At 40.3% G+C, this 12053-nt stretch overlaps 1 protein-coding gene across 1 annotated transcript in view; it reads right to left on the reverse strand.

The window, feature by feature from the left end:
- Window positions 1–12053, reverse strand: part of SLC22A11 (solute carrier family 22 member 11) — a 45815-nt gene that overhangs the window by 4183 nt on the left and 29579 nt on the right.

Genomic DNA, 12053 nt, shown 5'->3' on the forward strand with positions numbered 1-12053 from the left:
ATTTTGCTTTTATTCTTTTCCCATGGTGATTTTCTCATGGCTTAGCCAGAGCAACAGGCGGCTGACTATTAACCCCTGCATATCTCCCTTTTTGTAGCAGAAGATATGTTGATCTTGCAACATCTTTCTTCAATAGTTCTTGGAGGGTTTTTTGCATGCATCTGAGGACTAAAGACAAGATTATAGTGAAACAGCAAAACATAGCTAGTGTTCCAATGAGACCACCTCTGATACCTTTGATCCACTTGAGAGGACGCAATGCCAGGAGTGTTCAGATTGGTTATATTCCTGGGGGGTTACACAGAAAGCAGTAATGTTCCAGTCACATTTTAATGTACTTGTAATTTAAGATTTTGTACTTCTTCTTCTAAGAGTAGGACTGCATTTCCTAAATCCACTAACCTGTTGTTAATCTCCTTATCTATGTGAGATTTGGCTCCCCAAATGGAACTGGCATTTTTACACCATTTCTGCACAAAAGTGGTGGTTTGCACCATCTGACAGAGAGCTATTTCTGCCACTGGTGCTGTGGTGGTGATGGCAATAATGTCCATTATGGTGGCAATAAGGAGCCCAATTTTCCACAGTTTGTTGTGATCCACACAGTCAAAGGCCTTGGCAGAGTCAATAAAGCAGTAGATGTTTTTCTGTAACTCTCTCACTTTTTTGATGATCCAACAGATATTGGCAATTTTATCTCTGGTTCCTCTGCCTCTTCTCAATCCAGTTGAACATCTGGAAGTTCACAGTTCATGTACTGTTGAAGCCTGGCTTGGAGAATTTTGAGCATTACTTTTCTAGTGTGTGAGATGAGTGCAATTGTGCGGTAGTTTGAGCATTCTTTGGCATTGCCTTTCTTAGGGACTGGAATGAAAACTGTGGCCACTACTGAGTTTTCCAAATTTGCTGGCATACTGAGTGCAGCACTTTAACAGCATCATCTTTTAGGATTTGAAACAGCTCAACTAGAATTCTATCACCTCCACTAGCTTTGTTCATAGTGGTGCTTCCTAAGGCCTACTTGACTTCGCATTCCAGGATGTCTGGTTTTAGATGAGTGATTACACCACCTTGGTTATATGGGTCATTAAGATCTCTTTTGTATAATTCTTCTCTGTATTCTTGCCACCTCTTCTTAATATCTTCTGCTTCTGTTAGGTCCATACCATTTCTGTCCTTTATCGAGCCCATCTTTGCATGAAATGTTCCCTTGGTATCTCTAATTTTCTTGAAGAGATCTCTAGTCTTTCCCATTCTATTGTTTTCCTCTATTTCTTGGCATTGATCACTGAGGAAGGTTTTCTCATCTCTCCTTGCTATTCTTTGGAATTCTGCATTCAAATGGGTATATCTTTCCTTTTTTCCTTTGCCTTTAGCTTCTCTTCTGTTCACAGCTGTTTGTAAGGCCTCCTCAGATAACCATTTTGCCTTTTTGCATTTCTTTTTCTTGGGGATGGTCTGAATCACTGCCTCCTGTACAATGTCATGAACCCCCGTCCATTGTTCTTCAGGCACTCTGTCTATCAGATCTAATCCCTTGAATCTGTTATTTCCACTGCATAATTGTAAGGGATTTGATGTAGGTCATACCTGAATGGTCTAGTGGTTTTCCCCACTTTCTTCTATTTAAGTCTGAATTTGGAAATAAGGAGTTCATGATCTGTGCCACAGTCAGCTCCTGGTCTTGTTTTTGCTGACTGTATAGAGCTTCTCCATCTTTGCTGCAGAGAATATAATCAGTCTGATTTCGGTATTGAACATCTGGTGATGTCCATGTGTGATTTTCAACAAACTGTGGAAAATTCTTAAAGAAATACCAGAAAGGAATACCAGACCACCTGACCTGCCTCCTGAGAAATCTGTATGCAGGTCAAGAAGCAACAGTTAGAACCAAACATGGAACAACAGATTGGTTCCATATTGGGAAAGGAGTACATCAAGGCTGTATATTGTCACCCGGCTTATTTAACTTATATGCAGAATACATCATGCGAGATGCTGGGCTGGATGCACACAAGCTGGAATCAAGATTGCTGGAAGAAGTATCAATAACCTTAGATATGCAGATGATACCACCCTTATGGCAGAAAGTGAAAAAGAACTAAAGAGCCTCTTGATGAAAGTGAAAGCGGAGAGTGAAAAAGTTGGCTTAAAACTCAACATTCAGAAAACGAAGATCATGGCATCTGATCCCATCACTTCATGGCAAATAGATGGGGAAACAATGGAAACTGAAAAACTTTATTTTGGGGGGGCTCCAAATCAGTGCAGATGGTGACTGCAGCCATGAAATTCAAAGATACTTGCTCCTTGGGAAAAAAGGTTGTGACCAACATAGCATATTAAAAAGCAGAGACATTACTTTGCCAACAAAGGTCAGTCTAATCAAAGCTATGGTTTTTCTAGTAGTCATGTATGGATGTGAGAGTTGGACTATAAAGAAAGCTGAGTGCTGAAGAATTGATGCTTTTGAACTGTGGTGTTGGAGAAGACTTTTGAGAGTCCCTTGGACAGCAAGGAGATCCAATCAGTCCATCCTAAAGGAAATCAGTCCTGAATATTCATTGGAAGGACATGCTGAAGCTGAAACTCCAATACTTTGGCCACCTCATGTGAAAAACTGACTCATTTGAAAAGACTCTGATGCTGGGAAAGACTGAAGGCGGGAGGAGAAGGGGACGACAGAGGATGAGATGGTTGGATGGCACCACCAACTCAATGGAGATGAGTTTGAGCAAGTTCCGGGAGTTGGTGATGGACAAGGAGGCCTGGTGTGCTGCAGTCCATGGGGTCGCAAAAAGTTGGACACAACTGAACGACTGAACTGAACTGAAAGAGCCCAATAAAATATTTGGATCTTTTCCAAATAGTATTTAGTACTGTGAGCAAAGTATGCATGTCAGGGGAGAGTTCCCAAGGCCTATTTTGAGATATTGGCAGCCAAACTCCTGAACATTTATGCAAAATCACATAGAATGGTTTGAGTTAAATAATGAACTGTTCAATCAGGTATGCAGTTTGCAATCTTGGCAGGTCAGGTTCCTTTCTGTCTGATTAATTGTTTTAGTGCCAATCATAAGCACGTACGGCTCCCTAACACAACCTTGAGTGTAGTGTCCAATTTGTTGATGTATTGAATGACAAAGTATAACTCATGGAGTAAGAATAATTTCCATCCCAAATCTGATATTTTGTCAGGCTTTGGCCAACTTTCACATTTCTGTTTGAGCCCTACCTAATTTGAGCTGCGGTTGTGGTGGAGACATGCCACTGTCATGCCAGATAATGGGATATTCGGAATGTGTAGTAATATTAGTGTAATTGTGTACATACATATGCCAATGCTAATTCCTATAAGGGTTGCTGGACGAGTTATGGTGTGAGCAATGAGAGACTGCATACCCCATAGGGGGCCAGTTCCAGACAATTCCGTAGGAACCATTAAGTAAGATCACCCCTTCAATCCCGCAACAATTATCCCAGTGTATTTGATCTTATCGGCTGGCCCATATGTGTCTGCTCTCATACAAGGGTCTATCTGGCTTGGTTAGATTAATTTGATCAGTCTCTTGATATCCAGAGCTCAATCCAGAAAGTAAATGCAGTTGAGCCTTGGTGTGATTTCTGTTCAAAGAATTTACAGAAAGCCAAGCCTGCATTGATAGGTTAAGACAGCCCTGATCAGCACTTAGGCAAACAGGTCAAGTGTCAAAACCCAAAGTACTATTAAAGGGGGTCCCCTCTTCTTTTTTATGAACGGGCAAACGCTTGGTCTTCTGGACCAGGGATCCAGGAGGAGTCATTAACATAAACAGGGATAGATCCTTCACCCTAATTAACAGGCCTTAGCAATGGGGGATTAGGTACATAGGCCCAATAGGTATAATTCTTTGCTTCTGCTGAAGCCAGGGGTATACTCACTCTGATGGTTATCAAGGCAAACAACCATGATCAGGTTGCCTGGAATCACTGGTGTTTTCTGCTCGGTTTACTCTACGAGCTGGAATCCACACAGGTTCTAGACCTTCTTCTGGGGAGATACAAGCAGACCCTCTTCCCCATGTAATTAACTTCCCTGGTGACCAAGCGTTTGTTGGTGGATCTTGCCACCGGATCACAGCCTTAGGTGTATTTGTGGATGTAGCCTGAAAATGTCACTCAGCTGCGGTTTCCATAGTTTGTGCTGCAATATTTTAAAAAACTGAGAGTAAATAAAGCTTTATTAAATACTGTTTTTTTGTCCTACGGCATCTCCCCCTTTTTGTTTTTGTATAATATGTTTCAGTGATTGATCAGCCCCCTCCACCATGGCCTGTCCTTGTGGATTATAGGGAATGTCAGTAGAATATTTTATAGACCAAATTTTAAGAAATTGCTGGAATGCTCTACTGGTATAAGCAGGGCTGTTATCAGTTTTTATGGTTTTTGGTAGTTTTATAACAGCAAAAAAACAGCATCTAAATGTCTTTGTATGTGTTTTGTATTCTCACCAGATTGAGTTGTGGTCTATATATATTGAGAGAATGTATCAATAGTCACATGTACATAAGTTCAGTTCAGTTCAGTTCAGTCGCTCAGTCGTGTTTGACTCTTTGCGACCCCATGAGTCGTAGCACGCCAGGACTCCCTGTCCATCACCAACTCCCGGAGTTCACCCAGACTCACGTCCATTGAGTCAGTGATGCCATCCAGCCATCTCATCCTCTGTTGTCCCCTTCTCCTCCTGCCCCCAATCCCTCCCAGCATCAGAGTCTTTTCCAATGAGTCAACTCTTTGCATGAGGTGGCCAAAGTACTGGAGTTTCAGCTTTAGCATCATTCCTTCCAAAGAAATCCCAGGGCTGATCTCCTTCAGAATGGACTGGTTGGATCTCCTTGCAGTCCAAGGGACTCTCAAGAGTCTTCTCCAACACCACAGTTCAAAAGCATCAATTCTTCAGCACTGAGCTTTCTTCACAGTCCAACTCTCACATCCATACATGACCACAGGAAAAACCATAGCCTTGACTAGACGGACCTTTGTTGGCAAAGTAATGTCTCTGCTTTTCAATATGCTATCTAGGTTGGTCATAACTTTCCTTCCAAGGAGTAAGCGTCTTTTAATTTCATGGCTGCAGTCACCATCTGCAGTGATTTTGGAGCCCCAAAAAATAAAGTCTGACACTGTTTCCACTGTTTCCCCATCTATTTTCCATGAAGTGATGGGACCGGATGCAATGATCTTTGTTTTCTGAATGTACATAAGAGAGTTTACCAAAGGAAGATATATAGTTACATCCATTATAACTACAGCTTTCATGTGGAACTATATTACCATCATTATATCAGTGGCTCAGGCACACCCTTGACAATGTGAGGGACAATTTTGAAATAGGCAATACAGAAAACAGTATAGTTAACAGTAATAGTAAAATCGTAAGTAAGACCTTAAGTCAAGAACTTTCATTAGGTATAGCCCAGTGACATCTTTGAGTCACTGACTTAGTTTGTTAAATGACTATAGCTTGCTGTTAATTTCCTGGCTGTTCGACTGGTTACTGATATAAGCTTTAGAAACAATCTTAGAGTGTCTTTTTTAATGAAGGACCTTTTTAATTTAACTTAACGAATGTCCTTTTAGCAATGTAACATAACCACAGGGAACTATCTAAGTGAGTCTTAGTAAAAACAGACCTGAATTAACAAAACTAGAACTTAATATTTAGTGAAACATATTAGATATCATAGGCCTGACATCATTTAGGTGGATTTTTTTTTTTAGAGCTACCAGTATACTCTGAGATTTTTGTATATGTCTGGAGACAGTTCTTTTTTACCTTGGTAAGGCTGTTTAGAACTCAAATGTCTCCAATTTTAGGGGAGATGAGGCAGAGAGAAAAGAAAAATGTGTTAATTTTACCCACAGGCATAAATCACTAAATTGTTTTAAGCCATCAGTGACTTGAGGAGAAGATCTTTTTTATATCTGAAAACAAAGATTAGAAGCCAGTAATACATCAGACAAAAAGTCATGAAAATTGTAATCATATTTAGCAGTGTGTTCAATCTCATGTAACCAATCCCTTTGTTTTGTGATCCTTGTCTGACGACAAAGGACATCAATGAATGTGACGGTTTCCCAGAGGCTCATGAAGCTTTTGCCAATGTCTGTATGACCGGTCCAGCAAGGTGGGTGCCCTGATCACTGGATACTGAAGAAAGTGCATTTTAACCATTTTTTCCATTGTGAGATATTAACCCTGCAGCTAGGAAAGGCTTTATCCTATCAAATAAAAGTGAGGTTTGTCAGGGAGCCAGGAAAAGTCAAGCGGCCGTCTTGGACTTCCCATAGCCTTGACTGTTCGGTTTATAGCCACTGTTTATCCGTTTTAAATTTCCTGATGAGGGTTAATTTTGTAGAAGCAGAATGAGCTTTGTCTATGTGTGCCATAGTTTCCACAGATCGTTGTGAAATAACAGTTATTTTATCAAACTAACAAAAGATTTTAAAAGCAAGTATGAATCATTAAAGACAAAGAAATTTACATAGTCTGTTATCAAAAGCTGTATTCCAAGAAAACTTTTTTTTAATAGAAAGAGAAAACCAAATTTCAGATTGATACCAGCTTATATTCATTGTGAAACAATAATTATTTACTTAGTCAAAGTAAAAATAAGACTTCAAAGGCAGTTTAATGTCTTAAGAAACTTGTACCATGCACAAAACTCTTTTTTCACTTGTCATAAGCCCTTTCTTACATTTTCTGGAGTCATCACTTCATTTATCTATTTAGAGAATAGCCACCTATATGTATAGATTTACTTTCTTTTTTTTTTATAGACTGTAATTTTATTTTTCATATATTTTTATTATTATTAAAAACATAAATCTTATTTTCCGTAAACAACCATGAACTGTCTTGTATACTACCATTTTCTAGGTTGGTGAATATAAATACTAGTTTTAATTTTTTTAAAACATTTGCTTTTTTTTCTTTTTTAATAGAGAATATCTCAGGATGACACCGAACATATTTATTAGTAGTCTAAAATCTCTTTAGTTTCTCTGTAAGAGGAAGTTAGTGTTTAGTAATTAATGTTTCAAAATCTTATTTTATTTGGAAATGACCTAGCTATTTAATAAACTTTTACCATTTCAGTTCAGTTCAGTCACTCAGTCGTGTCCAACTCTTTGCAACCCCATGAATCGTGGCATGCCAGGCCTCCCTATCACCAACTCCCGGAGTTCACCCAGACTCATGTCCATCGAGTCAGTGATGCCATCCAGCCATCTCATCCTCTGTCATCCCCTTCTCCTCCTGCCCCCAATCCCTCCCAGCATTAGAGTCTTTTCCAATGAGTCAACTCTTCGCATGAGGTGGCCAAAGTACTGGAGTTTCAGCTTTAGCATCATTCCTTCCAAAGAAATCCCAGGGCTGATCTCCTTCAGAATGGACTGGTTGGATCTCCTTGCAGTCCAAGGGACTCTCAAGAGTTTTCTCCAATACCACAGTTGAAAAGCATCAATTCTTCTGCGCTCAGCTTTCTTCACAGTCCAACTCTCACATCCATACATGACCACAGGAAAAACCGTAGCCTTGACTAGACAGATCTTTGTTGGAAAAGTAATGTCTCTGCTTTTCAATATGCTATCTAGGTTGGTCATAACTTTTCTTCCAAGGAGTAAGCGTCTTTTAATTTCATGGCTGCAGTCACCATCTGCAGTGATTTTGGAGCCCCCAAAAATAAAGTCTGACACTGTTTCCACTGTTTCCCCGTCTATTTGCCATGAAGTGATGGGATCAGATGCCATGATCTTCGTTTTCTGAATGTTGAGTTTTAAGCCAACTTTTTCACTCTCCTCTTTCACTTTCATCAAGAGGCTTTTTAGTTCCTCTTCACTTTCTGCCATAAGGGTGGTGTCATCTGCATATCTGAGGTTATTGATATTTCTCCTGGCAATCTTGATTCCAGCTTGTGCATCTTCCAGCCCAGCATTTTTCATGATGTATTCTGCATAGAAGTTAAATAAGCAGGGTGACAATATATAGCCTTGACGTACTCCTTTTCCTATTTGGAACCAGTCTGTTGTTCCATGTCCAGTTCTAACTAACTGTTGCTTCCTGACCTGCATACAAATTTCTCAAGAGGCCGGTCAGGTGGTCTGGTATTCCCATCTCTTGAGGAATTTTCCACAGTTTATTGTGATCCACACAGTCAAAGGCTTTGGCATAGTCAATAAAGCAGAAACAGATGTTTTTCTGGAACTCTCTTGCTTTTTCCATGATCCAGCGGATGTTGGCAATTTGATCTCTGGTTCTTCTGCCTTTTCTAAAACCAGCTTGAACATCTGGAATTTCAATATAATTTCATTATAGGGGACTGGAATGCAAAAGTAGGAAGTCAAGAAACACCTGGAGTAACAGGAAAATTTGGCCTTGGAATACGGAATGAAGCAGGGCAAAGACTAATAGAGTTTTGCTGAGAAAATGCACTGGTCATAGCAAACACCCTCTTCCAACAACACAAGAGAAGACTCTACACATGGACATCACCAGATGGTCAACACCGAAATCAGATTGATTATATTCTTTGCAGCCAAAGATGGAGAAGCTCTATACAATGAACAAAAACAAGACCAGGAGCTGACTGTGGCTCAGACCATGAACTCCTTATTGCCAAATTCAGACTGAAATTGAAGAAAGTAGGGAAAACCACTAGACCATTCAGGTATGACCTAAATCAAATCCCTTATGATTATACAGCAGAAGTGAGAACTAGATTTAAGGGACTAGATCTGATAGATAGAGTGCCTGATGAACTATGGACTGAGGTTCATGACATTGTACAGGAGACAGGGATCAAGACCATTCCCATGGAAAAGAAATGCAAAAAAGCAAAATGGCTGTCTGAGGAGGCCTTACAAATAGCTGTGAAAAGAAGAGAAGCGAAAAGCAAAGGAGCAAAGGAAAGATGTAAACATCTGAATGCAGAGTTCCAAAGAATAGCAAGAAGAGATAAGAAAGCCTTCTTCAGCGATCAATGCAAAGAAACAGAGGAAAACAACAGAATGGGAAAGACTAGAGATCTCTTCAAGAAAATTAGAGATACCAAGGGAACATTTCATGCAAAGATGGGCTTGATAAAGGACAGAAATGGTATGGACCTAACAGAAGCAGAAGATATTAAGAAGAGATGGCAAGAATACACAGAAGAACTGTACAAAAAAGATCTTCACGACCCAGATAATCATGATGGTGTGATCACTGACCTAGAGCCAGACATCCTGGAATGCGAAGTCAAGTGGTCCTTAGAAAGCATCACTATGAACAAAGCTAGTGGAGGTGATGGAATTCCAGTTGAACTATTCCAAATCCTGAAAGATGATGCTGTGAAAGTGCTGCACTCAATATGCCAGCAAATTTGGAAAACTCAGCAGTGGCCACAGGACTGGAAAAGGTCAGTTTTCATTCCAATCCCAAAGAAAGGCAATGCCAAAGAATGCTCAAACTACCGCACAATTGCACTCATCTCACACGCTAGTAAACTTTTACCATTTAGTTTAGTACAACTCTAGAAATTTAAGTTACCCTAATTCTCAGAGATTATTTTAAGTAGACATTTCTAAAATATAATTATTTTTAATAGAGTTTATCTAAAAGTTTTCATCTCATTTATATATATTTATATATATAAAGAGTTACTTTCTTTGTTGGCAAATTTAGTTTACCTTAAACCTAGGCACAATAAAAGTATTACACAATGTTGATGACTTAAGACATGTCTTAATTAGATTAGCAAACAAACATTAATGTTAGATATTTAATATTGAATATTTTTCAGTTCACATGAACCTGAATTTAAATAAGGCTCATTTATAAATTAACCTCATATTATCCAAAAACAAAGACACACACTGAGATACAGATAAATTTAGACAGACAGACAAAGATCTCATAGTTTTCCGCTTGAAATTTGAAATGTCTCTTTGCCCCTTCTTTTTTTTTTCTTAGTTTGAGTTCTACCAATTTGTTCAGGGCTGGAGTCCCAGACAGAGTGGGCTGTGTATCCCAAGGACATGATAAGAGTTAACTTCAGGTTTCTTTCCCAGGCCTGTTTTTGTTTTTCAGGCAGAATTGGAGCTCCAAAAAAGTATTGTAACAAGCCAAATTTTATCTTAATTGTATACGCAAGAAGAACTGGTTTTGCAACTTCAAAAAATAGTTTATTTTAACCAGTTTTCTCTGGAGCCTAAAGAATATCATGGCCATTCAGTGTCAAAAATGTCATCTCTGTTTTTTGTAGTCATAGTTTTATAGCTAAAAATTAAACCAGGGAATGTTCAAATTGGTTCTGATGACAGGGGTGGCCTGACTGATAAGATGTTGTCCAAGCAGGGATTGTCTCTCTGGGGAGGTGAGGTCTTCTTCTAAAGTAAAGAAAGCCTGTCCTTTAACCTCTATTTTCTCCCAGGCTCTTATACAGTATCGCCTAACCTGTTCTATAGCCTGGTCTTCCATAAGCACTTGATCTTGAGTTCTCCCCCAGTTTCCACTGCCTATCAATTGATCTAAAGAGATGGGAATCTGCCTGGCTTGGTCATGAGCCATCATAGTCCAATGGGAACCCTCAGCTAGTCCCTGAACTATTCCCAAGGTAAAAGGAGAAAGTGTTAGTCGCTCAGTCGTGTCGGACTCTTTGCAACCCCGTGGACTGCAGCTCGCCAGGCTCCTCTGTCCGTGGGATTTTCCAGGCAAGAATACTGGAGTGAATTGCCATTTCCTTCTCCAAGGGATCTTCCCAACCCAGGGATTGAACCCGGGTTTCCTGCATTACAGGCAGAATCTTTACTGTCTGAGACACTAGGGAAGCTTACTCAGTAATTCTGAACAGCTTGCTTAAGTTCTTTTAGTATTTTGAAGGGAATCTGTGTACAGCCTCAACACAGCCCATTAGGATTATTAGGATCTGTCGCAGGAGCTATCCGTTCATGTATTGTCACTGGAAATGCCATAGTCATAGCCTCCAAATCACCGTTCTGCCGAGTCTGACAAATGCCTTTCTGGAGGGGCAACAGAACTGCTGTCTGTTGTAAGGAAGGAAAAGCTTGAGCCTCTCCAGCAGTTAAGACAGGAGGGGAATGATGACCCTACATGCGAGACAGCAAAAGAGACACAGATGTAAAGAACAGACTTTTGGACTCTGTGGGAGAAGGCGAGGGTGGGATGATTTGAGAGAATAGCATTGAAACATGTATATTATATGTGAAACAGATCACCAGTCCAGATTTGATGCATGAGACAGGGTGCTCAGGGCTGGTGCACTGGGATGACCCTGAGGGATGGGATGGGGAGGGATGCAGGAGGAGGGTTCAGGATGGGGGACACATGTACACCCATGGCTGATTCATGTCAGTGTATGGCAAAAACCACCACAATATTGTAATTAGCCTCCAATTAAAATAAGTAAATTAATTTTTAAAAAAAAGGCGGAAGAGGGGGAAGAGGAGGTAAAGGAAATTCATTTTCCTGAAAAAAAGGTGCAGAAGGAACTGCAGCTTTAAGAGCCTCATGCGTTTTTTGTTCTGCCTCCTTGGGCTCTGCATCAGAGGGTCCTCCCTCTAATGGGGTTTCATTTCACATTCATCTTCACTCCCTTCTGAGCTTTCCAGGGTCTGAAGAGGTTCCTAAATGGACTTAATCAGTGTCCAAATTGACCAGAGAGACATAGGCAAGGGCACTCCCTTGCGAAGAGGTTTCGCTAATTCACTACCTACCTTCTTCCATGTTCCTGAATCTAAAGTACCTAGAGGAGGGAACCATGAGCAATATTTCTCAATGGTTTGTAAAAGCTCCAATAGCCGGCCCTCTTTTGTTTTTGTTCCCCCTGCTTTCAAAAGCTGCCTTAAGAGGCATCTATACAGCCGGTATTGTTCGGAGCTTTCTGAACTTTCCATGTTTAACCCTGGTTTCAATGCCTGAGAGTATTACTTTCCACAAAGGGGGATTTTCAGAGGCCTCACCCCACTCTTCTCCAGGACCGAGTGCTGTTATTTCAGCTGCAGCTTTGCTCTCG

This window comes from Bos mutus, chromosome 22 (assembly GCF_027580195.1).
Source record: "Bos mutus isolate GX-2022 chromosome 22, NWIPB_WYAK_1.1, whole genome shotgun sequence".
Taxonomy (NCBI): Eukaryota; Metazoa; Chordata; class Mammalia; order Artiodactyla; family Bovidae; genus Bos; species Bos mutus.